The sequence below is a fragment of the Pleuronectes platessa genome, chromosome 7 (assembly GCF_947347685.1).
Source record: "Pleuronectes platessa chromosome 7, fPlePla1.1, whole genome shotgun sequence".
NCBI lineage: Eukaryota > Metazoa > Chordata > Actinopteri > Pleuronectiformes > Pleuronectidae > Pleuronectes > Pleuronectes platessa.
In genome coordinates, this window is record NC_070632.1 from 27,813,157 (window position 1) to 27,826,194 (window position 13,038).

At 42.7% G+C, this 13,038-nt stretch overlaps 1 long non-coding RNA gene across 2 annotated transcripts; it reads left to right on the top strand.

Moving 5' to 3' along the window:
* Nucleotides 1–1,738: 1,738 nt before the first annotated feature.
* On the top strand, nt 1,739–4,598 carry LOC128444721 (uncharacterized). Of its 2 annotated transcripts, none has more exons than XR_008339182.1 (5): nt 1,739–1,808; nt 2,218–2,400; nt 3,020–3,106; nt 3,866–4,013; nt 4,246–4,598. It is a non-coding gene; the product is annotated as an uncharacterized LOC128444721 (long non-coding RNA). The 2 variants fall into 2 exon arrangements; XR_008339181.1 differs by having other exon boundaries at nt 3,020–3,298; nt 4,246–4,595.
* The last annotated feature ends 8,440 nt before the right edge of the window (nt 4,599–13,038 follow it).

The following is a 13,038-nucleotide window of genomic DNA, read 5'->3' on the forward strand; positions in this document are numbered from 1 at the left end:
TGACTGGATGCATGGGAGCAAGATGTAGGGGTTACAGGTCAGTTCTCACAGGAAATAGAAGGAAGTGGTGTTTGTGTTCACATGCTGTGATTCAGCTTTTCACTGCTATGGCTTAAACCTTAGAGATCAGACAAGATAGGTTTTGACTAATCGTGGCTTTCACCACTTAAGCTGTTCACTGAGCCTCACAATGAAACTGTCTATAGAGAAGTGGGTATACTTAACTACAGAGTACTCAGGAATGTGAGTAGTGACCACGGAGCAAGTGAGGATGTAATCAGGAAGGTCCTAATATATATTGACTATTTAATATTTATATCCTGTATGATATATTAGATAATCATGAGTTGAGCAGATTAGAACAGATTAATGATTTAGAAATAATATGATAATGATTAGTTCATTAATAAGTGTGAGTCAACAACCTGACTTTCTTCATGAGTGTTGAGTTAGCAGCACTAGACTAATGACTTACTTACTTTACCAACCACCTAGTGATTTCTCCAGAGTTTGCCTTAAACGTGTTCACAACAGTGCATTCAGGTGAGGGGAGGTGCTGCAGGCAGATCCAGGAAGTAACATATTACTTCTGCTGCAGAGATCATGATGTGTTGGTTTAAAACCTATCAACACCGCCATCGGCCCTTATAAAAAATTGTCTGGACATCTTCTTCTTTGTCTGTGAGATATTTGTATTCCCTATTTTGCATTTAATTTTGTTGCATTTGTCACATGTTAGAAACGTCATCAACCATTCCACTTGCTTGCAGTAAATCCTGCGGAGGCTCTCCTGCTGTGTCTTGACTTTCTGCAGATATTTTACTAGGGGTTTCTCTGGAGTGAATGTCCGAAAGCTGCTTTAGGGATTACCATAAAGACTTGTGTGAACCCCAAATTAAAACGAACATCATGGTTATTGCATAATCCTTTATCTTTATCTGTTCATAACTTACCCCTCCTAACTTATACACCGAGTTTTTACTTGCAAATTAAATTTTAGTTTCTTGTTGGCAAACAATTGGCAGCAATACTATTTTCTATTAAAAACGATCAAACATTGTGTGAGTGTGTTGATACGTACTGGGCAGTAAGATTCAACCCAGTCTCATCAGAAAACGTTCAATGGCAACGTTGGTCCACTTGGAACGACGTTACCATCTCACAATCTGAGAGGCCAGATTGTGAGATGGTAACATTTAGTCCTCCCATTGTTTTGCATTGGCGTGTTCTCAGGTCACGTGACTCTCAAGCTCCCGTCTGCGGAGAGGAAAACATGGCGGAGATTCCCTGTTTTTTCAGATAAAAATATAATTTTGTAACTTAGTTTGGGCATAAAAATACATTCTGACACCATTTCTAGCGAGAAATGTGCTCTTTGCTTCCACAGTCTTCAGCCAGTTCGTGCTTATGATAAATATTTTAATAGTTATCACGCATGTTTTTATCGTTGCTATGACGGTTGCCATGCCACCACGGCGCAGCTTGGTGTTTAAATCACAGTCCCTGCGTGGTGTCCTTCAGTGATCGTGAATGTTATTCTTGTTATATAATAGTAATATTTGAGGCTAGATTACATCTCTAATGAGAAGGATCCTGCGAGTCTGCTCATACCGAGGCCGGCCCGAGTGCGCGACCGGACCGAGTGCGCGAGCGGACCGGACCGAGTGCGCGACCGGACCGAGTGCGCGAGCGGACATGACGTGTGGCTGTCGTAAAAACCCTATTTGTAAACAACCAGCTTTTAACTCGGGGCTGCGTCATAAACACGGAGCGCTTGGAAGACCACGATGTCATTTTCCTTCTGTCAGGTAAGTAGTTTATTGTTTTTAAAGATCGTTACGATCTAGGTTTACAGTCCGAGTGCGGAGAGAGTCCGTCAATCCACACTATGGACGCTGTTCATCAGCTAATACGCCATTGTTAGCCACATGCTTCAGCCCACGGTAGCCTGTGCTACCTGGGAGGTGAATACATGGTTGTTGAAAACCAGTTCAAGACGCTTAGCTCATCATTGAGGGACGCTACAATATAAATATAAACATGAATTTGATTTATGAATGCTTTAGATTAATAAGGAGTGTATTTCTCTACCATTACTCCACAATATCAGGTCAATTTGGTTTAATGTATAGTATGCACTATGACAATAATGTTTTCATGTTATGGAGTTGCGATTCATTTTATAAAACAATTGCTATGTTCTGTTTTTTAATCAAGGAGGATCAAAGTGAAGCTACAGGAGTTTCATTAACGTCAACAACTTGGACCGAACAGTTTGTTTTGCTTGATGAAGAGCAGGAAGGGCAGCCTGGAGAGAAAGAGAAGCCGGGTTGAGCCCACTACCATCATCCATGTACCACAAGGAAGATGAGGGAGAGAAATGATCCTACCATTAAAGAGGTACTTTTAAGTTACATACCAGAAAAAACATTTTATATAATTTGCCAAATATACATTTTTATTAAATCCCCAAAGTACGCTTGCTGAAATACAAGTTAATATCACACTGAAAGAATTTTGATCAATCATGCTTTCCTGCTGTGATTGTTTAACTGGGAAAGCAACTTTTTCCACAGGAAGGCAAGTAAATTTAAGGAATACATGTGCAAAGTTTTCCTCTGTTATGTATAATGATGACCCCCATCAAACATAATGTTAGCAATCTTTACACCTTTTAATTTATACTGATTATTTCTGTCTACATGTGTGAATTTGCCTTCATTAGTTTCAGAAAAGAGCGATGATGTATCGGTCAGTGGGCGGCAGCACGAGACTCCGCAAACTAGTCTGTAAGCAAAGCAGACGAAGGCATCGAGGTTGCGGCCTGCCATCATTGTTATTTTGCTTAAGGGACTGAATATGTTTCATGCAGAAATATTAGCATTTCCCTTATATCTACCAAAACTGCTTGTTTCACAGACTGCAGTTTTGTTTTGATCCGATGTGGTGTGCAAATACAACCGTATCTGCAATGGGTTGTGGGGCATTAACATTTGTAACTCTAATTTTGTTTTGACAGACTGTGAAAAGAACATTGAGAACATCACCACTCTACAGGAAGACACAATCCAGTAATGGGTGTCAGAAGTTCAGTAGTGAACGACAGGTACTGTGGAAAAATGTGTGTCATTGTTGTACAATGTCCTTTGACTCTGTTTACACAAGGTTAACACAAAAAGGTTTGATTGTAAAGTGATATTGGTATGAATTCATGTTATTCTCCTCTTCACAAGAAACAAACAATCCAAATTACCTGCAGAAAGCCCTTGATGGACGCTTCAGCTGCATCGTCAGACTGGTGAGACAGCAAGATGCCAACTTTAATGCCAATTTATTCGTGTAACATTCTGTGACCAAATGTATAGATAACTTTTTGTAGATTGTAAAAATAGATAACCCATTTATTACAAAAAAACTACACTAGAATTACCGCACTGCGTTGTATGACTCCGCTAACCAGTGCAGTGTCCGTCTACATATTTCTACATATTTTCTCTCATATAAATGACACTGTATCTCTTGACAACTGAAACCATAAGATGAGGTCAGTGTGGCCTTGACCTTTTTACTTTAAGACAAATACAAAGTTAGACAATCCGAAAACATGCAGTTATGCCCCCGGCGACTCGCTATTGCAGAGGCATTAAAACCGTAGTGTAGTAGATTGGATTTTATTGGTGCTACATTGGACATCTTGTATGGGTACACCAAAAAATATATTTGGTTTCACATTCTAGATGGCAATAAGCAGAGTCATCAACTCAGGAAAAATATTTCTGTAGAAAAGAAAGCCCTGTATGTGTGTATGTATACATACACACAAACGCACTATTGAGACGTTTTGTTTTTTATCATATATTCTCAGGCAGTACTGATGCATTTACTGAGAGGGGACGTGAGGGCCTACTCTGCGTGCTCAGAGTTCAAGCCCAGCAGGCTGCAGCGGGCCTGACATATTCTGGAACAGCAGCACAGTCTTTGGATGACTCCTCTGAAGATGAAAACATGGCGAGGTACTTCTCCACTGATGAAGAACTGTGAGGGCTGTGATTAGCTACACTCTCTTGCTACAAGGCTACTCATGCTACTCCCTGGCAGCCTTAGGAAGGCATTAGCTTGCTGTTGGGTAGCTGTTAGCTTCAGCATTTTTAGTTTTTAGTGGCCTGTCTGACGTTTATGTTTAAAAAAAAAATCAGAGGGAACCATCTTCATAATTTAACACTATGGTTTGTTTGTGTCATTCAGTTCTTCTCAAGAGAAGCAGTACAGGTGTGCCTCAGCTCCACGGTCCCTCCTGCAGCCTCCGCTCCTGATGCTAACCTCATGTCTCCATCACACCAAGGAGCAGACCTGGATTGACAGACCTTTCTCCAGAGCTGCCCCCTCCCTCTGAAACCCCCCTCTCCAAAACACTATTTGTGTAGTTTTTAAAGTATTTTTTGCATGAGAATTGTTGATCATATCATTTCCAGCAGATGCCTTAATATAATGTTTGTGCACAATAAATGACATTGATCATAACATAATGGTATTTCCTTGCACTTCTACACCATGATATTGGCAGATAAGATGCTGATTACATTAAAGCAGTGAATGCTCTTCTTTAAGCAACATAAACAAACAATGATCCAATGGATCTGAAGTAGAATGGGCACATTACATTCGGTAGAGAATGCCTCAGTTATGGAAGTCAGAAAATAACTTTCTTTATCTGAGGTTCCAGTCATTTATAGTCACAGCAAAGCACACAGGTCTGGTTGTCTAGGGACACCCATATCATTGTTTAAGATGTGTAACATCAAGTTTGTGTTTCAGTGCAAAATTAGTCATTAGTCAAGAGTTCACCCTCTTGTTTACACTAAAATTAGGTGACCCAGATGTTTCACAATGCATCTGATAAGGTCTTATGAGAAACATTCTTAACATTAAAGAAATCAACACAGAGGCTAGCAATAACTGTTTGACTTTAATCCGTAGCTGGTAATCGGCAGCCTGACTTATTCAAACACATTAATACTACAATGAATGAGGCAAACTAGACATGTAAGACAAGGGTGCCATCCTGATGACATCTACACAGAAATTATGACTTGAAATTACAGCGCCCCCTGGTGGCTACAGGAAGTGACATGTTTTATACTTTGATGAACTGCTCCTGGCTGATTTACAATATACAGCTCAAATCAGATCAGTCAAGTCATTAGATCATGGTCAGAATTGTGACGTTTCCTCAAACCGTGTAAACATTGATGTGCGGCGAAGGATTTTCCTTCGCCAAAGGACACGATGTTATCATAACTCCACTGTGCATTGTCCTATCACTACAAAACTTCTGTCACATGGTCAGAGTCCAAGCCTGAACAGCTCTATTTGTCAATATTTCCTCAGTGTCATAGCGCCACCTACTGATTCGCCAGGAAACAGGAAGTACTTTGTTAATCCACTCTGCATTATCCAACCGGCTCCAAACTACTGACCTATGATCACAATACTATTCTGAACAGCTCCACATATAAATATTAGTTCAGGGTCATAGCGCCACCTACTGATCAGTGTGAAAATTAAGTTGTGTTAACATTGTCCAATTGACACAAAATTGCTCACGCTACATCAGAGCGCCTACATGAACAGATATATATGTCTGTGCGTAATAATAGTGATGGCGCCACCTACTGGCAAACCTACTGCCGCAGAGCGCAAAACGCATTTAACGTGGAGAAGTGCATGCTCGATCGATGATGTGCGCTTGGTCATCGATCGCTCTCTCCACCGACCGCAACAGGCTTCAACGTGCGGGTGCTCGGGCCCGCAAGTGCTACAACGTAGCCCTAGTTAGGGCCCGAGCACCGAATGGTGAGAGGCCCTATTGAATCTGTAAGGATTTTTATTATTATTATTATTATTATTATTATTATTATTTCCCTTTGGGGGGCTTTTTCAGGGTCTAGACATGCTCAAAAAGTTATGAAACTTTGCAGGAAATTCAAGGTCTGCGGATATTTTAGTATTCTGGAGTAATTGGAATTGGGCGTGGCAAAATGGCTCTACAGCGCCCCCTGGAACCAGCCCCTAGGTTTCCACATAACGGATTTTCATCAAAATCTGGATATAGGTGTATCGTGACCAGTCATGAAAAAAAGTCTCATGGAGCATTATGAAAAACGCAACAGGAAGTCCGCCATTTTGCTTTTAGTGGCCATTTTGGCAATATCCCACATTTTTACTTTTACGTACTTGTCCCAGGGCTTTCATCAGATCAACTTCAAATTCAGATGAGTGTCATCACAACAAGATGGAGATAAAAAATGATTGAGGGATTTTTTTTTTATCACACCGTGTGACCGTGGCATGGCGTTAAAAATTGGTTACACGCCATCAAAACACGGGCATCTGTATCTCGGACATACATGTTCCAATCAAGTCCAAACTAGACATGTAAGACAATAGTCCCCGCCTGATGACATCTATGCATAAATGATGACTTAAAACCGCAGCGCCCCCTGGTGGCAACAGGAAATGTCTTGTTTTTTGCTTGTCTTACACTTGGATGAATTTCTCCTCATCCACTGACCTCAACCATGTCAAACTGTATCAAATGGGTCCCAAGACATTGACAATGAAGACATAAGATTACCGTGACTTTTCGTCAAACGCCATATGAATGGCGTGGCATTAAAGTTCATCAACTCGCCGTGAAACACGAAATTGCTGTAACTTCAGTGTTCATGATTCTATCTCTCTCAAACTACATGTGTGTAACAACAGCCCCCCCCTGAAGATATTCATATGGTTTTAAGAAATGGGCGTGGCAAAAAAACTGACCAGCTCCCCCTATAGGGCAACCCCGGCACTACGATGGCCGACATTTATACAAATCTATCGGGACATGTGTCGTTTCATAACAAACAAAAAAATATCTTGGATAGGTATGCTTGACCAAACAGGGAGGCCGCCATTTTGGATTAAGTGGCCATTTTTTTTCCATATTCCACATTTTTACTTGATGCACTTGTCCCAGGGCTTTCATCAGATTAACTTCAAATTAAGATCAGTGCCATCACAACAAGATGGAGATAAAAAGTGATTAAGAGATTGACCTTTCGTCACACCGTGTGACCGTGGCGTGGCGTCTTGAGTTTGATTAAACGCCATCAAAACACGAGGTTCTGTATCTCGGACATACATTGTCCAATCGAGTCTAAACTAGACATGTAAGACAAGGGTGCCATCCTGATGACATCTACACAGAAATTATGACTTGAAATTACAGCGCCCCCTGGTGGCTACAGGAAGTGACATGTTTTATACTTTGATGAACTGCTCCTGGCTGATTTACAATATACAGCTCAAATCAGATCAGTCAAGTCATTAGATCATGGTCAGAATTGTGACGTTTCCTCAAACCGTGTAAACATTGATGTGCGGCGAAGGATTTTCCTTCGCCAAAGGACACGATGTTATCATAACTCCACTGTGCATTGTCCTATCACTACAAAACTTCTGTCACATGGTCAGAGTCCAAGCCTGAACAGCTCTATGTGTCAATATTTCCTCAGTGTCATAGCGCCACCTACTGATTCGCCAGGAAACAGGAAGTACTTTGTTAATCCACTCTGCATTATCCAACCGGCTCCAAACTACTGACCTATGATCACAATACTATTCTGAACAGCTCCACATATAAATATTAGTTCAGGGTCATAGCGCCACCTACTGATCAGTGTGAAAATTAAGTTGTGTTAACATTGTCCAATTGACACAAAATTGCTCACGCTACATCAGAGCGCCTACATGAACAGATATATATGTCTGTGCGTAATAATAGTGATGGCGCCACCTACTGGCAAACCTACTGCCGCAGAGCGCAAAACGCATTTAACGTGGAGAAGTGCATGCTCGATCGATGATGTGCGCTTGGTCATCGATCGCTCTCTCCACCGACCGCAACAGGCTTCAACGTGCGGGTGCTCGGGCCCGCAAGTGCTACAACGTAGCCCTAGTTATTATTATTTCCCTTCGGGGGGCTTTTTCAGGGTCTAGACATGCTCAAAAAGTTGTGAAACTTTGCAGGAAATTCAAGGTCTGCGGACAATTTAGTATTCTGGAGTAATTTGAATTGGGCGTGGCAAAATGGCTCAACAGCGCCCCCTGGAACCAGCCCCTAGGTTTCCACATAAGCGATTTTCCCCAAAATCTAGACACTGGTGTAACGTGACTAATCATAGAAAAAAGTCTATTGGAGCATTATGAAAAATGCAACAGGAAGCCCGCCATTTTGGATTTAGTGGCCATTTTGGCCAAATTCCACATTTTTACTTTAATGTACTTGTCGTAGAGCTTTCATCAGATCAACTTAAAAATTAGACGGGTGTCATCACAACAAGATTGAGAAAAAAAGTGATCAACGGAATTTTTTTCCGTCACTTCGTGTGACCGTGGCGTGAAGTCAAAATTTGGTTCCACGCCATCAAAACACGTGCATCTGTATCTCGAACATACATGGTCCAATCAAGTCCAAACTAGACATGTAAGAGAAGAGTCCCGGCCTGATGACATCTACACAGAAATAATGACTTAAAATCACAGCGCCCCCTGGTGGCACCAGGAAATGTCTTGTTTTTTGCTTGTCTTACACTTGGATGTATTCCTCCTCATCCACTGACCTCAACCATGTCAAACTGTACCAAATGGGTCTCAAGACATTGATAATGAAGGCATAAGATAACTGTGACTTTTCGTCAAACGCCATATTAATGGCGTGGCATCAAAGTTCATCACCTCGCCGTGAAACACGAAATTGCTTTAACTTCAGTGTTCATGGTTCTATCTCACTCAAACTACATGTGTGCAACAACATCCCCCCCCTGAAGATTTTCATATGGTTTTAAGGAATGGGCGTGGCAAAATAACTGACTAGCGCCCCCTAACGGGCAGCCCCGGCACTACGCTTGGCCGACATGTACAAAAATCGATTTGGGCGTGTGTCTTTTCATAACAAACAAATAAGTCTCTTGGATAGATATGCTAGACTAAACAGGAAGCCCGCCATTTTGGATTTAGTGGCCATTTTGGCCCTATTCAACATTTTTACTTTGATTTACTTGTCGTAGAGCTTTCATCAGATCAACTTCAAATTCAGATGAGTGTCATCACAACAAGATTGAGATAAAAACTGATTAAGGGATTTTTTTCCCTTCACACCGTGTGACCGTGGCGTGGCGTTAAAGTTTGGTAACACGCCATCAAAACACGTGCATCTGTATCTCGAACATACATGGTCCAATCAAGTCCAAACTAGACATGTAAGACAAGAGTTTCGGCCTGATGACATCTACACAGAAATTATGACTTGAAATCACAGCGCCCCCTGGTGGCAACAGGAAATGTCTTGTTTTTTGCTTGTCTTACACTTGGATGAATTTCTCCTCATCCACTGACCTCAACCATGTCAAACTGTATCAAATGGGTCCCAAGACATTGACAATGAAGACATAAGATTACCGTGACTTTTCGTCAAACGCCATATGAATGGCGTGGCATTAAAGTTCATCAACTCGCCGTGAAACACGAAATTGCTGTAACTTCAGTGTTCATGATTCTATCTCTCTCAAACTACATGTGTGTAACAACAGCCCCCCCCTGAAGATATTCATATGGTTTTAAGAAATGGGCGTGGCAAAAAAACTGACCAGCGCCCCCTATAGGGCAACCCCGGCACTACGATGGCCGACATTTATACAAATCTATCGGGACATGTGTCGTTTCATAACAAACAAAAAAATATCTTGGATAGGTATGCTTGACCAAACAGGGAGGCCGCCATTTTGGATTAAGTGGCCATTTTTTTTCCATATTCCACATTTTTACTTGATGCACTTGTCCCAGGGCTTTCATCAGATTAACTTCAAATTAAGATCAGTGCCATCACAACAAGATGGAGATAAAAAGTGATTAAGAGATTGACCTTTCGTCACACCGTGTGACCGTGGCGTGGCGTCTTGAGTTTGATTAAACGCCATCAAAACACGAGGTTCTGTATCTCGGACATACATTGTCCAATCGAGTCCAAACTAGACATGTAAGACAAGGGTGCCATCCTGATGACATCTACACAGAAATTATGACTTGAAATTACAGCGCCCCCTGGTGGTTACAGGAAGTGACATGTTTTATACTTTGATGAACTGCTCCTGGCTGCTTTAAGATATACAGCTCAAATGAGCTCAGTCAAGTCATTGAATCAAGGTCAGAATTGTGACATTTCCTCAAACCATTTAAACATTGAGGTGCGGCGAAGGATCATCCTTCGCCAAAGGACACGATGTTTTTATAAGTCCACTGTGCATTGTCCTATCACTACCAAACTTCTGTCACATGATAAGAGTACAAGCCTGAACAGCTCTATGTGTCAATATTTCCTCAGTGTCATAGCGCCACCTACTGATTATCCATGAAAGAGGAAGTACTTTGTTAATCCACACTGCCTTATCCAACCGGCTCCAAACTTCTGACCTATGATCACAATCCTGATCTGAACAGCTCCATATATAAACATTAGTTCAGGGTCATAGCGCCACCTACTGATCAGTGTGAAAATTACATTGTGGTAAAATTTTCCAATTGACACGAAACTGCTCACGCTACATCAGAGCGGCTACTTGAACAGATCTATAAGTCTGTGTGTAATAATAGTGATGGCGCCACCTACTGGCAAACCTACTGACGCAGAGCGCAAAACGCATGCAACGTGGAGAAGTGCATGCTCGATCGATGATGTGCGCTTGGTCATCGATCGCTCTCTCCACCGACCGCAACAGGCTTCAACGTGCGGGTGCTCGGGCCCGCAAGTGCTACAACGTAGCCCTAGTTTACATGTGATTCCTAATATTCAGTCATCACACACACACAGGCCCCGGGGCTCCGCCCTCTCACATTCGCTCAGAGACACAGAGTGAGATCAGAGCTCGTTCCTGTTAAGCAGCCGGTCAGTGACAAACAAGACACAGTGTTCAAAAACCAAGTTGAAAAGAAAGTACGATGAAGCCTGTCTTGCTATTGGGTTCATATTGAATGAAGGAGGACATGAGGAGTGATTTATTTGAAAAATAAAGAAAAAATCATAAATACGACGAGGCCCCCTGGTGGCCGAGGCCCTGGGCAACTGCCCGACTTGCCCAATGGGACGCGCCGCGCCTGCCAACAGGAGGGTCAGGTGAATGAGGAGGGGACAGGGGAGATCCCAAAGGAGGTTCAGTTGAATGAGGAAGGGACAGGGGGGATCCCGAAGGAGGTTCCGGTGAGTGAGGAGGGGACAGGGGAGATCCCGAAAGAGGGTCTGGTGAGTGAGGAGGGACAAGAGGGGACAGAGGTGGTCCGACAGGCAGAGCAGGTGAGCAAGGAAAGACAAGAGGGGACAGTGGTGGTCCAACAGGCAGAGCAGGTGAGTGAGGGAAGACAAGAGGGGACAGTGGTGGTCCAACAGGCAGAGCAGGTGAGTGAGGGAAGACAAGAGGGGACAGTGGTGGTCCAACAGGCAGAGCAGGTGAGTGAGGAAAGACAGGAGGAGACAGGCCAAGTAAGTGATATTGACATGGAGAGAGACGAGGAGGTGCTTAAAGTTCCTCGTCTTAAAAGAAAAACCAGGAGCGACAGTGGAACCTCCAAAGCCAAGAAAGGGACAGTGAAGAAAGGAGGGAGAGGAGCAGCAGAGTCTGAGTCTAACATGGAGACCGACTCTGCTGACAGTGAATCCTCCGACTTCAAGACAGGAAGCCAGAAGAGCTCAAGAAGCTACAGTGCGGGGAAGATGAAAGTGTTTCTCCAAAAAACAAAGAATATGAAGGGGTTGAAATTGGAGGAGTAGTTCTCTGATAAAGAGCAGTTTTCAAACTCGGCCCGGCTGCACATGAGCAGCAAAGGCAGAGGAGGTTTCACTGACCAGGAGATATACAGACTCAAGAAAATTGTTCAGAGAATTAGACAACAGAAAAACAATGACGATGATGATGATGATGAATAAAATGCATCCTGATTACAAATCAGTCCTGTTTTTTTGTGGGTTTTTTATATTTTTCAATATGAGTCTATTAAAAATCTGTTCTTTGAATATAAACGGAGCCAGAGATGCTGTGAAGAGGTCTCTGATGTTCCAGCAATTAAAACTGAAAGGGACTGAAGTCATGTTCCTACAGGAAACACATAGTGACACAAATAATGAGAATGACTGGAAAAGAGAGTGGGAGGGGCAGGTGGTTCTTAGCCACCTAAGCACAACCAGTGGGGGGGTGGGCATCATCTTCTCCAGGAGCTTCGCACCGGAGTCCTTAGAAGTGGAGGAGGTGGTGGAGGGCAGACTCCTGGTGGTGAGGGCAAAGGTCGAGCAGGTTTATTTTGTTTTTATAAATGTGTATGCTCCGGTCTCAGGACCCGACAGAGTCGGTTTTTTAAAGGTTTTAGACACTGCGTTGAGCAGAGTAAAAGTTGAGGATTTTTTATTTCTAGGAGGTGATTTTAATTGTACAGAAAATGATGTTTTAGACAGGAACCCCACAGAGCTTCACAGAGTGCACTGAGGCAGCTGCTGCAGGCCCATGATCTGTGTGATGTGTGGAGAAGGATGAATGACAGTAAGAGACAGTACACCTGGACTCATTGCAGAGGGAATCTCATTTCCATGGCGAGGTTGGACCGGTTTTATTGTTTTAAACACAATTTTAGCATCTTCAGAAAGTGCAGTATACTCCCAGTTGGTTTTACGGATCACGCGCTGGTTGTGTGCAACGTTTTTATTTCTAAGCTAAAGTCTAGAAGCGCATACTGGCATTTTAACACGTCTCTTTTATGTGATGCTCATTTTAAGGATGTTTTTAAGTTTTTTTGGAGCGGTTTTAAAGAAAGAAAGAATGATTTTATTTCTTTAAGGCTGTGGTGGGACCAGGGCCGGGTCTAGACAGGCATGTATGAGGGGGCAGCCACAAATCTTGAGGGGGCATTGTGCCTAACCCTAACCCTAACCCTATTTAGTTTGAGGGGGCACAA